The 21,101-nt window shown below is 44.5% G+C and overlaps 1 protein-coding gene and 1 long non-coding RNA gene across 2 annotated transcripts in view; both read left to right on the top strand.

The window, feature by feature from the left end:
• Positions 1-21,101, top strand: part of ELP1 (elongator complex protein 1) — a 1,128,708-nt gene that overhangs the window by 913,095 nt on the left and 194,512 nt on the right.
• Positions 8,412-15,588, top strand: LOC115463641. The gene is made up of 3 exons (XR_003941049.1): positions 8,412-8,422; positions 9,218-9,219; positions 15,501-15,588. It is a non-coding gene; the product is annotated as an uncharacterized LOC115463641 (long non-coding RNA).

Below are 21,101 nucleotides of genomic sequence, written 5' to 3'. Positions count from 1 at the left end.
GGTGTATCATCTGATCGCTGTGGGACATTTGGTGCTGGCGTCTCCTTGGAAAAAGCTGGCCCTTCCAGGCCAAAACGTGCTATGCTTATCTGATGTCCAAGCAGTGGCACTGCGGAGAAATAGGTTATTCCAATTTTGCAAGATCTGGGAGGACTATGTTCTGTGGCTGGATCGCACTCAGGCTCCATCTTGAGCTCTCTGCCAGCCTGTTGATATTGCTTACTGAATATTGCCTTAGCCTAATTTTCCATTTCCCGAATGGGTGTGGGGGGTTGTCTGGGTTGGATTGAGGAGGGTTTTTGGGGTGGGGGGGTGTTGGCTGTACTGTTTGCTTTGCCATGTTTCCACGTACTGAACGTACAGTATGTCATTTGCACTTGTACGGGGGGGGGGGGGGGTAGTGGTTTTTGTACTTTTTATTGTGTTTTTCAAAATAATTTTTTTTAATGAAGAAAACTGGCAGTTAATAGTCTGAGAAAGTTCACAAGTCTCAAATGTAATTCTTTTGAATAATTATCAAAATTATAAATTCTACGTTCTAATACCATTTTGTCCTAGAATAAAAATACACACATTTGCTTAACATTGAACCTGTTCTGATAACTCTTGGATCTTCATAGTATTCTGTACCTCAAGAAGTTTTCAATTTCTGAATCCTTCACAAGCTATGCTACATAAAAGGGGTCAATCTAGCACATGCCTAGTAAATAGTGTCCACAGTAGTCCACAACAAGTCTGTGATTTGTGCTGGTCTTCTAGGGAGGCAACGTTATCTCTACACTTGCATCCTTTGTCAATTCAACTGCCACCAAAGGTTATCCCGAGGTAGGCAATGCCATACCTTACTATGGTCCTGCTGTTTCTGCCAAGATTGGGGCCCTGCCCATGTCACGCTCCAGCAGTTTTCTTCCTTTGTTCGTGTTGATGTGACTGCTAGTCCAGCTTCCGGAATCACAGCACTAAGGGGGTTGACAGCCCCAGTGGGCTCAGCAAAGTCTCGCTGCTGAAGCCAGGGCTATCCCTTATGCCCTGGCTAGCTGGTGCATCCTGAGTCGAGGCCTGGAGAATACTGATAATCATTAGCTAGTGGAGAGAAGATGCTTGAGGCAGGCGGGTGGGAGTCTGATGTTTCCTCCGCCTACTTGGCATTTTAGCTGGAAAATGGGAAGATTATAAACTCTATAAATAAATAAGAATAAGGCCACTCAGGAACAGCTTTCTAAGTGTCCTACTTGGCAACCATCTTGTAAACAATGTTTTTATTTCTATTAACAATTTGCTCAGCAGTTGATAGTGATAATTTGCAACCATTTAAGTCTGTCTGCTTTTTATTTAAAAGTACCTGGTCTACTATGGCCTTTATTGCAACCTCACTATTAGGATGTCCTGTCTTTCCTGTTATGGTGATATCCTTCAAAGATACCTTGCTCCAAACCGTGATCTTTTGAGCAGTTGTCAGCCTTCACCCAGTTCCTAATTTAAAAGCTGCTCTATCTCCTTTTTAAATGTTGATGCCAGCAGCCTGGTTCCATCCTTCCCCAGAATGTTGCCCAGTTCATAACAAATCTAAAACCCTCCTCCCCACACCATTGTCTCATCCACACAGTGAAACTTCGGAGCTCTGTCTTTCTTTTGGGTCCTGGGTGTGGAGCAGGGAGTACTTCTGAGAATGCTACCTGGAGTTTCTAGATTTTTATTTATATCATCAAACAAATATAACTAAGCAGTATTTCAAGAAATCAATAAAGCCCACATCATGGGGAGAAAGAAGAGAACAATTAAATAAGAAAATAAACAATAAGGAAATTAGGACAGCTAGTCACAACTTACCTGGACTTCACTTAAGGCGATGATACTTCACATCACTCATGATGGTATTTAACTTTCCTATCTAATAAGTCTTTCCAACTGATCTGGTTTCCAGAGGGAAATCATGCCAAACGAATCTCATTGAATTCTTTGATTGGGTAACTGGAGAATTGAATCATCGACGTGCTATAGACATAATATACTTAGATTTTAGCAAACCTTTTGACACGGTTTCCCACAAGAGGCTCTTAAATAAACTAGATGGGCTGAAGATAGGTCCCGAAGTGGTGAACTGGATTAGGAACTGGTTGACGGACAGACGACAGAGGGTGATGGTAAATGGAGTTCGCTCGGAGGAGGGAAAGGTGAGTAGTGGAGTGCCTCAGAGATTGGTGCTGGGGCCGATTCTGTTCAATATATTTGTGAGTGACATTGCCGAAGGGTTAGAAGGTAAAATTTGCCTATTTGCGGATGATACTAAGATTTGCAACAGAGTGGACACCCGGGAGGGAGTGGAAAGCATGAAAAAGGATCTGAGGAAGCTAGAAGAATAGTCTAAGGTTTGGCAATTAAAATTCAATGCGAAGAAATGCAAAGTGATGCATTTAGGGAGTAGAACCCCACGAGAGACGTATGTGTTAGGCGGTGAGAGTCTGTTAGGTACTGAGGGGGGAGAGGGATCTTGGGGTGATAGTATCCGAGGATCTGAAGGCGACGAAACAGTGTGACAAGGCGGTGGCCGTAGCGAGAAGGTTGCTAGGCTGTATAGAGAGAGGTGTGATCAGCAGAAGAAAGGAAGTGCTGATGCCCCTGTACAAGTCGTTGGTGAGGCCCCACCTGGAGTATTGTGTTCAGTTTTGGAGGCCGTACCTTGCGAAGGATGTTAAAAAAATGGAAGCAGTGCAAAGAAAAGCTACGAGAATGGTATGGGATTTGCGTTCCAAGACGTATGAGCAGAGACTTGCTGACCTGAACACGTATACCCTGGAGGAAAGGAGGAACAGGGGTGATATGATACAGATGTTCAAATACTTGAAAGGTATTAATCCACAAACAAATCTTTTCCGGAGATGGGAAGGCGGTAGAACGAGAGGACATGAAATGAGATTGAAGGGGGGCAGACTCAGGAAAGATGTCAGGAAGTATTTTTTCACAGAGAGGGTGGTGGATGCTTGGAATGACCTCCCGTGGGAGGTGGTGGAGCTGAAAATGGTAACGGAATTCAAACATGCGTGGGATATGCATAAAGGAATCCTGTGCAGTAGGAATGGATCCTCAGAAGCTTAGCCAAAATTGGGTGGCGGAGCAGGTGGGGGAAGAGGGGTTGGTGGTTGGGAGGCGAGGATAGTGGAGGGCAGACTTATACGGTCTGTGCCAGAGCCAGTGATGGGAGGCGGGACTGGTGGTTGGGAGGCGGGAAATACTGATGGGCAGACTTGTACGGTCTGTGCCCTGAAAAAGGCAGGTACAAATCAAGGTAAGGTATACACATATGAGTTTATCTTGTTGGGCAGACTGGATGGACTATGCAGGTCTTTTTCTGCCGTCATCTACTATGTTACTATCAAGCTCATTTTCAAAGCACTTAGCCTCCCAAAGTTCCATAGAAATCTATGGAACTTAGCCTCCCAAAGTGCTTTGAAAATATGCCTCTATGTTACTATGTTCTGCTTTAGGTTCTCTCGCGTATATATCTGTCCCCTTCTCCTATACTGCTAATTCCAGACTCCATTCTTTTTATCTTGCTGCACCTCACGCCTGGAATAAACTTCCCAAGCCTGTACGTCTAGCCCCCTCTTTGGCCGTTTTCAAGTCCAAACTTAAAGCCCACCTCTTTACCACTGCTTTTGACTCCTAACCACTGCTCACTTGCCCTGTCGTTTTATCCTCACCTCTTTATTCCCTTACCCTTAATTGTTCTGTCTTATCTAGATTGTAAGCTCTTTGAGCAGGGACTGTCTTTTTGTGTATGGTGTACAGCGCTGCGTATGCCTTGTAGTGCTATAGAAATGATAAGTAGTAGTAGTATATCTCTGTCAGACATAGACTATAGAGGCAGTCAAAGGTTATTAAATAAACTTTATTCAAGTAAGTAAATTATAAACCGTACATTACCGCTTGTGGTGACAACATCTCCGTCAGTGGCTGGGGAGGCTTGAATTGCAGCCAGGCAGAGAGTCTCAGCGGGCACAAAGGGCCTGGGTAACACGTCTGCTCCCATTCTGAAAACCTCCGTCTCTCTGCTCTTAGCTTCCAGCTTTTATACTGACCAATAAACATGATCTCATTCAATTGAATAAGGCTGACGTGTAGCTAAGGAGTGACAGTTTCTTAATGCATCCCCAGGAACTGGCCAGGTTTCCAGAGATTCATGTGAAACATCATCCCAAGCCCTGAGCATATTGTCATTCCATTTAGAACAAATTACTTCATTTAATATGATAATGCTATCAATTCCTGTCCTGAGAGTCCAGCATTAAATATCCATGTGGGAGTTCATTATGTACTTTCAAGAAACATTAAATATGATAACAACACTTAGGCAGAACTCATTATGTGCTTTGAAGGAAACATTAAATATGATATGAATACTTTGGCAGAACTCAATGTCAAGCACAAACTTTTCCATTACAGGTTCAAAGAACATTTTTAACATCAGATAAAGTATTCAAAGGTTCTAGATTTTAGTTTTCTTCCTAAGAGCCTAAATTTGGCTTACAGAACCTTCCTGCCATGTTTTCCTATTCCATTGGAACCCATGTGTGCCAAAACAGCTGGCTCCTCTCCAGCACTGTCTAAAATTTTATCTAGGTAACACACGAGGTCTTACCACCTTGGCACCAGGCAGGGAAGTGACCCTCATATCCACCAGCCACCCAGCTATCTAAATGCTTAATTATTGATTCTCCAACTGAAACAGCTAATGATCAGAAATAATGGCCCCTGGATTTTCATGCCTTTGTCTTTCTTCCTGCTGTTGCTAAAATAGAAGCTCTGCTTTTCTCTGCACTGTGTGGCTTTTAGTGTGTTTGAGCCATGTGGTACAACATCTCTCAAGTCTGCAAGCTAAGCTAACCAATCTAGCAAGTGGACTTCAATGCTAACTTAAGTTCTGTGAACAGCTTCACAAGCAATATACCCTGCTCTTCATCTCTTTAGTCCCAGCAGTTTGCCTTTGAAGTGCTTGTCATAATGGCCTGCATCTTTTGTTTTATTAGATCTATGATCTCATAGGTGACTCTGCTGCTTAGCAGTCAATTTTCTGAACTTGTGATTATACCGTGTTTCCCCGAAAATAAGACCTACTCTGAAAATAAGGCCAACCGGGGTCTTGCTGCAAATTTGTATTATAAGGCCTCCCCCGAAAGTAAGACCTACCTGAAGCAGGGCCGCCGAGAGCCGGACAAAGCCCGCTGCCGCCGCCCCCCGCCCCCGAGGTCGCCGGGCCCCCCCCCTCCACCCGCCCTCCATCGCTCCCAGAACTACCAGTACCTGAAACGCAAGTTCGGAGCATGCAGCAGCAGGGCAGGCCACTCCTTCCTTCCGTGTTCCGCCCTTGCCTGTCGTAACGTAACGTCAGGCGAAGGCGAGGCACAGAAGGAAGGAGAGGTCTGCCCTGCTGCTGCTTGCTCCGAACTTGCGAAGGAAGGTGAAAGGAGGCGTTTCAGGTTGGGAGCGACGGAGGGCGGGTGGAGGGGGGCCCGGTGACCTCGGTTGGGGGGGGGGCGACCTTGGGTGGGGGTGGCGACCCCGATGTTTCCCCGAAAAAAAATAAGACCTCCCTGAAAATAAGACCTAGTGGGTCTTGGGGAAGAAAAATTACTATAAGACAGTGTCTTATATTCGTGGAAACACAGTAGCTGCGATCCTCCCTTTAATATGCTAGAGCTGCAGCTTTTGCTTTCTCTACCTCATGTATGTTCAGGTCTTTTTCTTGGTAGCAGCTCAACTATCCTCTACCTCCAAGGATTTTTTTTTTCGTGCAGTAGTAGGGGGTTACCATAACCTCTGTTTGCTTGAGAAGATCACACACTGTATGGCTAACGATACCACTCAGTTCACCAAACAGTAGCAAGCTGTCCTATCTGTATTTGTATTCTTTCCAACCCAACAGAAGTTAGAAATTATACAAAAGGGGTCAAAAGTGTCTGTCTGGGGGCAAAATAACTGCCAGAAAATTTAATGAAATTAGATGAAACTTGGCCCAAGAAAACAAAACAATGAGTTTTGAATTTGGGCCAAATCGCAATAGGGGTTTCGAAGAGATATGGCCCCCCCCCCCCCCCAAAAAAAAAAAAAGAAAAAAAATCCAGTGCATTTCTATGAAAGGAGTTTCAGCTTCTGTAACATTGAAATGTAGACTGAAATGTAGCAGTTAGAGAACAGGGCAAAGAAGTTTAAAAGGTTGGCTTCCCTTCTCTTCCAAACCCCCAAACTTCATATCCCCAAAACTGAGCCCCTCTCCACATCTGCCACACCACACTAAACTGACCACATTTAAAAACTAGCCCCACCATCCTTCAAACTTCTGTCCTCAAAAACTACCTCCTATATCTTCTACACCATCCCAAAAAAGCTCTGCAACTGCCACACCACTCCAAAACTGTCCTACCTCCTAAAATTACCATCTGCAAACTACTCCTTTCAAAAAAAAAAAACCTACCACAAACTGCCCCACCTCAAAAAGTAACACTATAAAAACTACCCCGTACCAAAAAAAATACTTTACCTGCAACTGATAAAATACAACACAAAGTGCCCAAAAACTATATCCTACCACCCCACAAATTGTTCCATCCCCTAAACTAGTCCCCCTCAACTACTCCTGTATGGATAAACTATTTCCTCCAGCTCAAACTTGCCACCCCACAGGTGCCCCACAATCACAGCTACCTCCCCCACCAGTGGTATGCAGTAACATTTAATGAAGGTTTTGTTCCTAAACTGGCTTCTGTACTCCCACTGTTCAAGAATGTTACTTTAGACCCAAAAGATCCAGAGATTTATCATTCAATTTTATTTCTGCATTTTTTGGCAAAAAATTTGGAGAATGTTCTTCAACAGCTGATGGGTTTTTATCGAATTTCAGGAAGTTTTAGATTTTTTCAGTTCAAATTTCAGCCTAAACATGGTACAGAAATACTGTTACTAGTGTGTAATAGAATTCTTTGCCCATGAGTTCAGGGAGTACTATAAGGCTCAGTACACTCCATTTTGTTTAATCTCTATATGCGTCCAGTTTGTCGAATAATATTTATATTGGATATACAATATCAGTTATATGCTGATCTGCAAATTTTAATTCCAATACAAATTTTGATACACTAAAATTTATTAAATTGTATATGAAAACTATTTTTTCTTGCATGAATGCAAAATGACTCTGAGGGAGAAGTTATCAAGCTGCGTTAAGGCTGATCGTTATATTACTAGGCTTGCTGTTTCTACTGCAGACTCCTGCACTGTCCCTCATCCCTGGAGGCCTGTGAACATTAGACTGTAGGCTCCACCCACCTGAAAGTGACATATGCACTCTAAATTCAATCTTCTGTTGTGGCACACACCAAAGGAATGCGCATAAGGCGCAAGTTGTGCTCCTTAGTGTGCTTCTTCATGCACACCTGAGGATGCACCTTTATTTCAATATCATGATCGGCTGCCTTCCAATTATTTTGACCCCCTCCTGCTGGACTATCCTTCTCCTTTATACCATCACCCCTGATGGATCCTCCATGTCACATCCCATCTCATTGGGGACATCACCCTCCTCGACCCCATGCCCCCTCCCCCCCTCAGGACAAGTCAACCTCAGGTAAGAATACTTTGTCCAGTACCATTATTATCTCTGTCCCATTCTTCCACTTCTCTGATTATCTCCACTATTACCATTGGCTGATTGAACGCCTTTTCTATAAAGGGGAAATACTTTTTGCTTCATGACTTAAGGCTTAGCTATATTGTACCATTCCCACTCAACAATACATATCCTCTCACAAACTCAGGCCTGCACCACTTGAATCCCTTACTTTTCACCTATACACGCATGAACCAATAAACTTTCTCTTAATCTACCAGTCACCTCCTGTTTCCCTTCATTTACTTCAGTCGCTAGTCACTCATTATCTCACTTTCTCTTATGTCTAATTACCCTATTATATGAGGAAATCTAAATATACATTTGGATAATCTACAAGCACTATTCACATCTGACTTTTATATTCTTATACAGGACCTTAATTTCTGTCAAGCCATTATTTTTTGTACCCACAATGCTGGACATACTCTTGACACTATTCTAATACCCCAAACTCATCTTTCAGAAATTAAAATGATTCTTCCCTTCTCTCTTCCCTACACAGATCACTCTTTTCTCATGCTACATCTTGAAACATGGACTACTTGGGAGAAGATCCAGAAATATGCTAAGACATGTAGAGATCCAAGTATATTAACATTAGGGAACTTCTCCAAGATCCTCTCCCTCTCTCAGGAAACTTTTTCTGCTAACTCTCTGGAAGAACAGACTGTATTTCCTTAGCTAAAGCATATGACACACTAGCACTTCTTACTTCTCCATCCCTCTCTAACTGCCAGAACAAATCCTGGTTCCTGAGTCCCTCTTACTATTAAAACGCCAGATCCACCATAAAGAGCGAGCTTGGAGGAAAGACTGCTAGAACTTAACAAGCTTATAAAGCTTTAGCATTCTCCTATTAAAAAAAAATCCATCCAACAAGCAAAAAATGATTTATTTTCTAAACAGATTCTTGAGGCTCCACATCCTGCAAAATTATATGATATTCTATCTTCTTTAACTTCATCCTCTGTCACTCCCACTTCCACTGATATACATTTAAGTTCAGACGATATAGCTCAACTATTTCCATCCTCAATTCTTCCATGGGCCCTCCTTCGACCTTCTCCTAATCCAGTACTTCAGTTCTTCCTAGCTTATCTACTAAGCCTAGCATCTTGTTGACTAGTACACTTTTCACCTTCAATCTTCCATCATTTGCCACTGTTACACTTGTTCTTAGTATTATTAAACCAACAACAGCTCCAAATGACTCCATACCCTCTAGCGTCCTCAAACGTATCCACTCTCTGCTCATAATTTCTTCATACTACGATCACAATTAGCCTGGAACAGGGCCAAGTCCTATCTACCTGGAAGAATACCTTAGTTCATCCAAAACTTAAGGACCACAAGCTTGGAATCTCAAATCCTACTAATCTTCGTCCAATTTCAAATCTTCCATTTATTTCTAAAGAACTGGAAACAATAGTCCATGAATAACTAGATGACTTCATAGATAAAGCAAATACTCAACACCCAAATCAGATGGGATTTCAGCCATACTTGACTTGATCAATCACAAACTACTGCTTCAAAGACTATTTGAAATAGGAGTGTCAGGTACAGTTCTTACTGGTTTTCCTCCTACCTACAAGGCTGCGCAAGTACCATTTCATGGCAAAACATTCAATCCCAACTACACTCTTGGAGCATTCCACAAAGCTCCATTATGGCCCCCATACTCTTTAACATCTTTATGGCCTCACTCCTCAATCTCATTCAATTACTGGACCTTACCCCATTTGTATATGGGGACGATATTCATATTTTAGGCACTCTAGACTGTAGTATTCTTCAAGACATTACTTCCATAAATGGAAAACTAGATACAGTTGCTAACTGGTTCCGTACACACAGATAAAAACTAAATCCTGACAAGACCAAGGAGGTCCTATTCATTCAGTCAACCCTGAACTTTCAGCCCCTATCATGATTACAGGCACAAAAGTCTCTCAAATTATTAGTAAGGATCTTGGGCATAACCCTCAATCAACATCTAAACTTTCGGACACATATAACCAATATGGTGCACTCCTGCTTCTATAAACTCTTAATGCTATATACAGTCAGATATCTATGCATCCTTGTGCACGCCTTTATTATTAACTAACTTGACTATTGTAACAGTTTGCTAAATGGTGTTCACACTTCAGACATAAGACTACTACAAATAGGACAGAACATGGTGGTAAAACATCACCAACTCTCGCAAATTCGACCATGTGACTCTTCCACTCCAACAGGAGCATTGGCTGCTAATCAGTCATAGAATAACATTCAGAATTGTGATGATGGTTCACAAAGTCCACTATTCTGGACTACTGCTCTACTTATTACTACTACTGATTCCTTACATTCCCACTAAATCATTAAGTTCCACGCAGCATAACTAACTGGAGGAGTGGCCTAGTGGTTAGAGTGGTGGACTTTGGTCCTGGGGAACTGGGTTCAATTCCCACTGCAGGCACAGGCAGCTCCTTGTGACTCTGGGCAAGTCACTTAACCCTCCATTGCCCCAGGTACAAAAGTACCTGTATATAATATGTAAGCCGCATTGAGCCTGCCATGAGTGGGAAAGCGCAGGGTACAAATGTAACATAAATAAATAAAAAAGACTAGTGGTCCTTCATTCCATATTTGCCTTGATACTGTCAGAATAAAGATCTTCAGTATAACCGATCCCTCCTTCTGGCACTCTTCCCATCTTTAGACTAGAATGTTCGCTCCAAACCTTTTAACAAGGGTTGAAAATATTTTTATTTCAAGAGGCAATTGATAAGTGATCATTCATCTTGATTTTTTTCGCTCCCCCCCCCCCCACTTGCGCTCCTCCAGGGGGAAACAGGGCAGATCAATGCTAGTATACCTCTCTCATTATTTCCTGTTTTATTTTTTTTCTTTTCTAAGGTTGTATTTCTTTTCAGTTTATTTCCTTCTATATTATATTATAAACCTCTCAGAAAGCACCTTGAATGAACAGTATATCAAATACTGAATACATTTGGAAATTTTGTGATGTTAACTGTCCCTCAATGTGACTTAAAGGACTCTAACATGGCTTGACTAGTTTTACCACGGTGATGTTTAGGTTGCTGTGGGTTAGATGCAAAACATGTAAATGCATGTAAAGCAGCTCATTACTATATAGAAACCAGTGGCATAGCAATGGGGGGGGGGGGGGGGGGGCCTCCTCACCTTCCGCTCGGAGCCCCTTCTCCTGCCAGCCAAAGAGATCTCCATAACTCCAGCCTGTGCTGACTGAGCAGCACTTAATTCAACAGACGTGTTTTGGCCTCCTTTGCCAGCTCTCTTCGTGCATTTCTCAGTTTTGTGACTGATGATGGCTGAACTGTGCTGCTGACTTGAGTGCTGCTCTGGCAGCACAGATGGGACTCATGGAGGAGTCCTCTTCAACTGGCAGGGCTTGGTATCCCTGCCAGCAAAGGTATGCCTCGATGTTGGGGGGGGGGGGGGTTGAGAATACCTACCCTCCCTCAATGCACTTCTGGCTATGCTACGGGTAAAAACCAGAACTTTAATTCCAGTGCATACTGGGTGTACATTGCAAGTCTTGTTCTGTTATAGAATGACAAAGTAACCCCAGCCCAAAGCTGGGGTTATTTTACTGTGCTGGGAGCGTTGAGCCCAAAGCCAAAGTCTGATGCTCCAGGGCTGAAGACTGAAGGCCAGTGCTTCCCTTCCCCCCCCCCCCCCCAAAGGGCTCTCCACCCCCTGAAAGGACCTACCATGTGATTCCTTGGTGGTCCAGTGGTGAATGGGCATGGGTGATCCCCCAGTCATTCCTGTACAGGCCGGCACAATATTCAACATGACCCCCCTATCTCTAGTCTCATACTACTACTGCTAGGGGGTCATATTCCCGTATAAGGAAGCATAACCTCCCCCTGGCGGTAGTAGTGCAAGACTACTGCTAGGGGCAGCCTGTTAGATATGCCGCTGGCCAGAACAGGAGTGGCACAGGTAGGTCCTTTCAGGGGGTTAGGGCTTGTTTTGGAGAAGGGGACACGGAATCGGAGAGAAGCTCTGATGGCCCTGTCGGATGCATTCTAAGAACATCAGGCTACAGCTTTGAGGCTCATTGTTCCCAAGCTACTGGAATAACTCTGCTTGCTAGATGGCTTGCAAGCAGTGTAATTTGTTTACCTTAGGATTCAACAACCTATGGAACTGTTATCCCTTAGGTTGCTGAATCCTGTGGTAAATCAGGGTGCAGTAAAAGCTCACCTTTTACTGCACTTTGATAACTTCCCCACCCCCCTGAATGTTTCAAAAACTAAGAAATTGTGGTTATCTCAGGAAAAAAAGTACTTTTTAAAAATGTATTTTATTGTATACTGCCTGCAAGCCTTAAAGCTCTCAAAGTGGTATATATTCAGATACAATAGGTATTTTTCCTCCACTAAGTATATCCACAATCAGTAATGGTTAATGGCATTTCAGTTCAGTACTTCAGGAGATTAAAGATTTTGGGCATAATAGTTTATAGTTTGTAATTTATAGTTTAACATTCTATACTGCCTGATGAGAAAGATGTTTTTTTTTTTTTTAAAGTTTTAATGTATTAGATATGCAATTGTAAATTCTCCTGAAGAAGGACTTATTGTTTGTAATCCGCTTAGAATCTCTTTTGAATTTAGCAGAATATAAGAATCATATAGCATAGCATAGCACTTTCTGTCTGGCAGTCCAAGACTATGTACATACTAAAACATTGATAGAATGGAACGCCAAAATTTTGATAGGACAGACTATGTATCCAAGAAAACACCTTTGAGTATTGCTGCCTCATTGTGAATATATCAGTCATCTTATACGTAAAGATGAATGAATAAAGGTTTATTAGATGTTCTAACATTTTGCAATGTCCACTTTGAAGAGTTTCATCTCAGAATATTCTCTGCAGCAGGGCCTGGCTTGTGGAATTCACTCCTTCAAGAATTAAAGTCAATCAATACTGGCTTTTTGCAGACATTTTTAAAAGCTTAACTGATTAGGGGCAGTTATTGAGAGTCCTGAGTGTGTTTTATGTTTAAATGTTTATTGGCCAAGCATCAACAATGCAAGAAAACAATCATCACAAAAAGTGCAATGAACAAAATGCATCATCTGCCAAATTGAGAGCCAACAATGTATTTACTAAATCCCCTACCCCTCCTCCAAATCAAACTAAATCTACCCCCACTTAATCCATCCCCCTCCCCTCCCAAGATCTTGTTACTTGACAAACTGACAAAGAAAGTAATGTCCATGAATAATAGCAAATAAGTCTGTCACAAGTCCAAAGTATTTAGAAAAGTGGAACGAACTCGAATCTGAAGAGTATCAAGGTAAGAAATCCATATCTTAATAAATACTTTATTCATCCTGGACCATTTAGTGTCCACTGATAACTAGTCCATAATCAAAAGTTCATTCATCCGGTTCCTCCATTGTATGATAGTTGGTGCAAAATGCATTGTTTTGCAATCTGTAGCTGTATACAGAAATAAGTTGGAGATATGTGGTCCTTCCACTTTGCCATCCATTTTGTGTAGGGATTGGCTTCCCTACACCGGCTGTACTAAGGTGTGTCTAGAGGTCTCTCCAAAATTGATGTATTGGAGCACAGTCTCAAATAGAATGTTTATATGACACAGCAACTCTGCACTTAAGGCCAGCCCTGTCTGATGGAAGACCCATCTTTTTGGCCCTGGAGAGTTGGATATATATGCACATGATGAATTTGTATTGCAATTGCTGAGGCTGAATTCTCTGTACAAGACATGCCCTATCTTTCAAACTATTCCTCAAATTATCCATGGAATATGTGCCCAAATCTCGAGTCCATTTAACCAATACAGAGTGTACAGCATTCATTCCTAAAGGGTTTTTTAAGGCCTTCATAATATCTCACCAGGCCTTTGTGAATTGCTGACACAGGCCAATTTTCATCGAATTTGGACTCTGAAATCAACTCTATAGGCTGTGAGAAGAGAATGGCTATAGTGATGCAATTGTGTATAAGCATACCAGTCTCCACCTGAGACCATACTGATGCTGGAGGGTCTCATAAGAAAGCATGGTCGGTTCATCTTCGTCAACATGAAAAAGCAACATTTTTCTTTATTAGCCCATTCTCTGAAATGGCCAGCCAACAAACCTGGTAGGAAATGCACATTACCCTGGATATGAAGGAATCTGGAACACTGGGAATGTAAACTTTTTTTTTCCATAGAATAGCCCATGTCCAATACAAGGATTTTCAAGCTTTAGTGAGATTTCAGATGTTTAGAAAGATCTTTAACCCTAGCATGAAGAAGAAATGCTAATGAGAACTCATCATAAAGATAGCTTTCAAAATCCACAAAATTCAAAGAATCCATATATCCAGTCTTGGATAAAATGAAGATGGAGGAGTGACCTAGTGGTTAGGTCACCGGTCTTGTAATCCAGAGGTGGCTAGTTCAAATCCTGCTGCTGCTGCTCCTCCTTGTGATCTTGGACAAGTCACTTAACCCTCCATTCCTTACCATTCCTCCGGACCAGCCCAGGATTGGACTGATGGGTTGTGCACACCTTCCAGCAGGTGGAGACTGAGAAAAAACTCTGACTCTAGAGAGCCAGTAAGAGCCCTGGTCATGTGACCCTAGCCTCAGTATTTTCTCAGTCTCCCAGCGGGTAGGAAGTGAGCCCATTAGTCTCTCTTTGTTGGTATATAGATCTTTTCTCTGTTTATTCTTTCTTCTATGCCAGGGGAATTCTGTTAGAGGTTTTTTCTGATATTAAGCTGTTTAGTTGTCAGCATCTGGGGTGTTACACTCGGGTGTCCTGGGTCCCTCCCCCCTTCCTCCCCATCTCCCTGCTGTTTAAAAAAAAAAAAGGGAAGTGCTACCCTTTCGGAGTAAAGGTGTTTTGCCTTTGGGAGAGGCAGCCAGTATTTAAAAAAAAAACACAAAAAACAGAGACGAACTGTTTTCCCCCACTGTCTTAACGAGCAGGCAGCTCCGTTGCAGTTCTATGTTTGTGCAGCGCTGCGTACGCCTTGCAGCGCTATAGAAATGCTAAATAGTAGTAGTAGTAGTTCTATGTGTGTGTTTTGCTTTCTTTGATCAGCTGTTTAAAAAAAAAAAAGCCAGACCGCTTTTATTTATTTCTTCCTCCTGAAAGCGTTCGGATATCGGGGGTAGACTTTGTTACATTTTTGGCAGTTGTCGGACCTGCTCCATATTAAAAAAAAAAAAAGGCGCAAAGCGCTTAGGCACTGGAACGTGCATGCACGCTTGTCTCCGCTATGTCGGAAAAACTAAAGAGGTGTGCTGTCTGTCAGCATCGGGGGGGGGGGGGGGGGGTTAACGCGAAAGGCGGCCATTTTTAATCCACTTCTTTCTTCTCCGTCAGGTGACGCGTCTGGCCCTGGCAATTCTGCGATTTTAGGGGAATCGGAGACAGGGGCTCTGGTACAGTCTGCAGCCACTCAGGCAGGGAGGTTTCCACCTGAGTTTGTCCTTCAGATGTACCAGGCCTTCCTGCTGCAGAGGGACGGTTCAGGAGCAGGGATGTCAGGGGTTCCTGTCAGCTCTGTCCCTCCTGCTAAGAGGTCTAGAGCATGTGACTTACAATTAGATATTGGGTCCAGAAATGCCCTTTTTAGAGGAACAGGAAGAGCTTGCTGAACATGCTTGAGAGGATACTTCCTCTTTAGATCCTGACGCTGTTCCCTTGGCCCAAGGGGAATATCCCTTGGTGGCTAGTGTTCCATAAGGAGGATTTGCAGGACCTTATTTTTGTGGTTTCCACTACTTGCATTTTGAGGATCAACTTCCAGCCTCAGAAGTTCGTAAGATTGATTTGTTGGTTAAGGGTTCTATGGCTTCAACTAGAACTTTTCCCATGCATCAGGATATTTGGGATGTTATTAAAGCTCAGTGGGAGGTCCCGGATGCTGCTTTTCGTCCTACCAGATCTATGAATCGCTTGTATCCGGTACCGGAGGCTGATAGAGCTCTGCTTAAGCTTCCAGTAGTTGATGCTGTGGTCTCTGCGGTTACAAAACGTAACACGGTCCCCGTAGATGGAGGAACGGCACTTCGGGATGTTCAGGACAGGCGCTTGGACTCTCTTCTAAAGCATAGTTTTGATGTTTCATCTTTGGCAGTACAGGCGGCCATTTGTGGTTCTTTAGTGGCTAGAGCCTGTTTCCGTTGGGCAGAGAGAGTCCTGGATAGATCTTCAGACGACTTTGCGGCTACAGATGTAGAGGTGGCCAAGATTGAGACGGGCTCTGCTTTTCTAGCTGATGCCCTGTACGATCTGTTGCGGGCATCTTCTAAGTCCTTGGCCTTGGGTGTCGCAGCTCGCTACTTTCTCTGGTTGAAAGTTTGGTCGGCGGATGCGGCCTCCAAGTCTAAGTTAAGTAAATTTCCTTTTAGGGGTTCCTTCTTGTTTGGAGAAGACGTGGATAAACTTGTTCATTCCCTAGGAGACTCTATTCCTCGTCTTCCTGATGATAGGCCTCGTCTGTCCAGTCGGGGTGCTTTGTTTGGTCATGGTAGACTACGCACGTTCCGTAGATTTCAAGCTGATAGACTCAGAGGTTGCAATTTTTCAACAGTCCTTTTGGGGTTACCGTAGAGGAGGTAGATACTCAGGCGTGGGTTTTCGCTCCCCTTCGCGTGCTTCCCAATGAAGGTGTGAGGGCCCCTCCTCTGGTTCCTGTAGGAGCTCGGCTTTCTCAGTTCTATCAGAGGTGGGCCCACATTACTTCAGATTAGCGGGTCTTGGAAGTTGTTCGAGACAGTTATGCCTTAGAATTCGCAAGGCCTATTTCAGACGCCTTTCTGGAGTCTCCCTGTCACTCTCCTCTCAAGGCGGGTGCGGTTCGAGAGACTCTATAGAGGCTCTTAGATCTTCGAGCTATTTGTCCAGTCCCTCCTTCCGAGTACAAGCAAGGCCGGTATTCCATTTACTTTGTGGTTCCCAAGAAGGAAGGCTCCTTTCGTCCTATTTTAGACCCCAGAGCTGTCAGTCGCGCTCTCAGGGTCACAAGTTTTCGGTCAGTCATAGTAGCGGTTCACAAGGGAGAGTATTTAACAGCCTTAGATCTGACAGAGGCCTATTTACATATTGCTATTCGTCTGGCTCACCACAAGTTCTTGCGCTTTGCGATTCTAGGGCGGCATTACCAGTTTCGTGCTCTGCCCTTCGGCCTAGCAACTGCACCACGCACTTTTACCAAAGTTATGATCGTGGTGGCAGCGGCTCTCAGGAAAAAAGGGATCCTCGTTCATCCATACCTAGATGACTGGTTGATCAGAGCAAAGTCTTATCAGGAGAGTTGTCGAATCACAGGCCGAGTGATGGCGTTCTTGCAATCCCTAGGTTGGGTGGTGAATGTAGCCAAGAGTCAGTTAGTTCCATCTCAGTCTCTGGAGAATTTGGGTGTCACCTTCGACACGGCACAGGGCCGTGTCTTTCTTCCGCAGGCCAGGATTCTAAAGCTCCGGTCTGCTTTAGAAATGTTAAGTAGTAGTAGTAGATACTGGGTTTACTTCAACGGAAGCGTCCGTGTGCTCGAGATTATCTTCAAGTTCTTGGTTCCATGGCGACCACTATAGAGGTAGTGCCTGGGCCAGGGTTCATATGAGGCCTCTTCAGTGGTCTCTTCTATCCTGGTGGTCCTCTCAGAGGGATTTGCTTCAGATGAGGTTGTCTCTCCACAACCGAGAACGCAGCTCTCTATTTTGGTGGCTACGGATGAAGAATCTGACCGCAGGATAGGGGCGTAGCCAGACACCCAATTTTGGGTGGGCCTGGGTCCAAGATGGATGGGCAAAAGAACTCCACCTTGTCCCACAACTGATGTGGTCTCTACCTCTCTCGCCTGCATGCCATATGGTCTCTCAAACATCTCCCCCCCCCCCCCCTTACATACGTTTTAAATAGCAGATTTTCACCAGCAGCGAGCAGCAACTAATACACTGCTCAAGTTGGTCCCACAGCTTTCCCTGTAATGCAACTTCCTATTTCCACATAGACGGGAATACATCAGAGGGAAGGTTGTGGGGCTGCTGGGAGCAGTATGTATCAGTCGCTGCTCACTGCAGGCAAAGATCTGCTATTTACAAGGTATGCAGGAGGGCCAGTTGTTGGGAGTTTTTGGCTGGTGGGGCTTGAGAATCCCTGCCAGCCACATCATAGGTGGGTTGCTAGTGGGTGGGCCTGAGCCCAAAGTGGCTGGGAATGGGCCCACCCTTGGCTACGCCACTGCCGCAGGAATGCCATTGGAGTCTCCTCGGTAGGTAGCCTTAACGACAGATGCCAGTCTTTGCGGCTGGGGAGCTCATTGTCTAGACAGGTGGACACAGGGTCTCTGGTCTCCTCTGGAGGCGGCTCAATTCATCAACTTCTTGGGGACCAGGGTGATTCGGTTAGCTCTGCAGCAGTTTGGTTCTCTCCTGGTGGGCAAAGCGGTGCGAGTTCTCTAGGACAACGCCTCGGCAGTGGCCTACATCAACCGCCAAGGGGGAACGAGGTGCCGTCTCTTGTGTCGAGAGGCAGAGAGGATCATGGCGTGGGCGGAAATTCACCTCACGGCCATATCAGCCTCGCATGTAACAGGAGTAGAAAACATTCAAGCGGACTTTCTCAGTCACCACACTCTCGATCCAGGAGAATGGGCTCTCAGCGATCGGGCGTTTCGCTTGATAGTAGAGCACTGGGGCACTCCAGTTCTAGATCTTTTCGCCTCCAGTCTCAACGCAAAGGTTTCTCGCTTCTTCAGTCGCCGAAGAGATTTAAGAGCGGTAGGGGTAGACGCTCTCTTACAACAGTGGCCCTCTGATCTTCTTTACGCATTTCCTCCGTGGCCTCTATTAGGTCGTCTCCTACAGAGGATCGAGGAGCACGGGGGGCTAGTAATTCTGGTGGCCACGGCCTGGCCTCGACGTCCTTGGTACGCGGATCTTCAACGTCTGTGGGTGGCATCTCCTCTTCATCTTCCGGTGCACAACACCTTGCTGCAACAAGGCCCAGTTCCACATCCAGACCTGGCTCAATTTTGTCTTACGGCTTGGCTCTTGAACGAGCCCGTTTAGGTAAGAGGGGATTTTCAGCTCCAGTCATTTCCACTATGCTTTGGTCTCGTCGCCGCTTCACCTCTCTAAGCTACATTCACACCTGGAGAATTTTTGAGGCTTCGTGTGCAGATGCTGGGGTTGCTCCTTTTCAGGCTTCGGTTGCTCAGATGTTAGATTTTCTGCAGCGAGGGTTTGATAAAGGGCTGTCTCTTTCTTCACTTAAGGTGCAGACGGCAGCTCTTTCCTGTTTCAAAGGGCGGATTCGAGGGAAGTCTTTGGCTAGTATTCCCGATGTCGCCCGTTTTTTGAAGGGGGTTAGTATTCTGCATCCTTCGGTCAGATTGGTCTTTCCATCTTGGGACCTTAATCTGATACTTTCGGCTCTAACGGGTCCTCCGTTTGAGCCATTGCTAGCTTGTTCTCTAAAGGATTTGACGCTTAAGACAGTATTTTTGGTGGCTATTGCGTCAGCAAGGAGGGTCTCGGAGTTGCAAGCTTTTTCCTGCAGGTCTCCATTTCTGGCATTTTCTAAAGAGCGAGTAGTCCTTTGTCCAGTTCCTTCTTTTTTGCCTAAGGTACTTTCTCGTTTTCATATGTCCCAGTTGGTTTTTCTTCTTGTTCTGGGATCGGCCTCAGGAATGCAAGAGCAGCAGAAGTTGCGTCCTCTAGATGTTAAAAGAGTTCTTAAAAGATATCTCGCAGTTACTGAGGATTTCCGTCGCTCGGACCGTCTTTTTCTTCTGTGTGCTGGTCACCGCAAGCACTTGTCAGCTTCTAAGCCCATGTTATCTAGGTGTATCAAGGAAATGATAGCGTCAGATTATCTCTTGGCGGGCAGAACAGTTCTGGAGGCGGTTAAAGCTCATTCTACATGAGGTCAGGCAGCCTCATGTGCGGAGTGTTTCTTGGTGCCTCCAGTGGAGATTTGTAAAGCGGCGACTTGGTCTTCTCTCCATTCTTTCTCTAAGCATTTACAGGCTGGATGTTCAGTGTCGCCAGGAGGTAGTCTTTGCATCACGAGTACTCACAGCGGGTTTGCTGGGGTCCCTCCCTTAGGACTACTGCTTTGTTATGTCCCATCAGTCCAATCCTGGGCTGGTCCAGAGGGATGCTAAGGAAGGTGAAATTAGACCTTACCTGCTAATTTGCTTTCTTTTAGTCCCTCCGGACCGGCCCTGGTCCCTCCCGTGTTCTATCTTTCGTCTGTGTTCAACATTACTGTGTACAGGTTTTGGAAGAAGGTACCTATTTTATATCCCAGTTTCGTCTGCAAATGTTTTTTGCTATAAAATTTTTTATTGAAATTTTTATCAAATACAAAATGGAAAACAGCCATCTCCACATTTACATAGTACTTCTTCACAAATAAATCCCTTTCCCCAACTCTTACCCTGCTACCCTTCCCCCCTATCCCCGGTGGTGAATGAACCTGATCAGTATATTCATAAAGTGTCCAGATTTTGTTGAAGGCCAGCATGGACCCTCTCCGCATAGCTGTTAACTTTGACATTTGATAGAGGAAGTCCACTTTCCTATTTACCACCCGTATTGATGGTGGATCCACTTGCCTCCATGCTTGGGCCAACCCTAGCTTTGCCACTACAAAGTACTGAATCGCCAACCTGTGTTGCCAGCTAGGTATTGATGCTGGCCTGAAGTGGAGTAGGCAGTGTTCTGCCCCCCATGGGTATGCCCGCTGTAGAACTTTATTAACCAATTCCAATACGGCTTTCCAATAAATTTTTACTTTCTCGCAGGTCCACCAAATGTGATAAAATGTGCCTCTTTGGCCACATTCCCGCCAGCGTTGTCTTGAGACTTCCGGGTACATTTTTTGTAGCCGGTCAGGAGTATAATACCACCAATATAACATTTTAAAACCATTTTCATTCACAGATTGTGCTAGGGATGGTTTAAGCAAATATTTGTAGTTCCCCTTCCATACTGTTTTAGGGTATGTGGTCTGCAGTACCTCCTCCCACTTTGCATGATATAGTACCTGAGAATCAGTACGTCCCAACAGGGCCAAGTATATACGAGTTATACCTCCTTTGCCTCCCCCTCTACCAACAGCTGATTCCAGGGCTGTTTCGGCTAGGTCTAATTCATCCTGTGCTTTCTTCTTAAGGAAGTTGTGCAGGTTACAGTAATAAGTGAGATCTCTTTCCATCAGGCCATATTCATCCTGGAGATCAGTAAAGTGGATCATTTCCCCATCTTTCCATATTTGACCCAACGTACGTAACCCCTCTTGGGCCCATCTATCAAACACCTTTTCCGATCTCCCCAGTGGAAATCCCTTTGCCCATCGTATTGCTGTTTGCCGATAATATCTCCTCTCAGGGAACAGGCGCCTCCTC

The sequence above is a fragment of the Microcaecilia unicolor genome, chromosome 2, assembly GCF_901765095.1.
Source record: "Microcaecilia unicolor chromosome 2, aMicUni1.1, whole genome shotgun sequence".
NCBI classification, from domain to species: Eukaryota; Metazoa; Chordata; class Amphibia; order Gymnophiona; family Siphonopidae; genus Microcaecilia; species Microcaecilia unicolor.
This window is presented reverse-complemented; position numbering and strand designations above follow the sequence as displayed.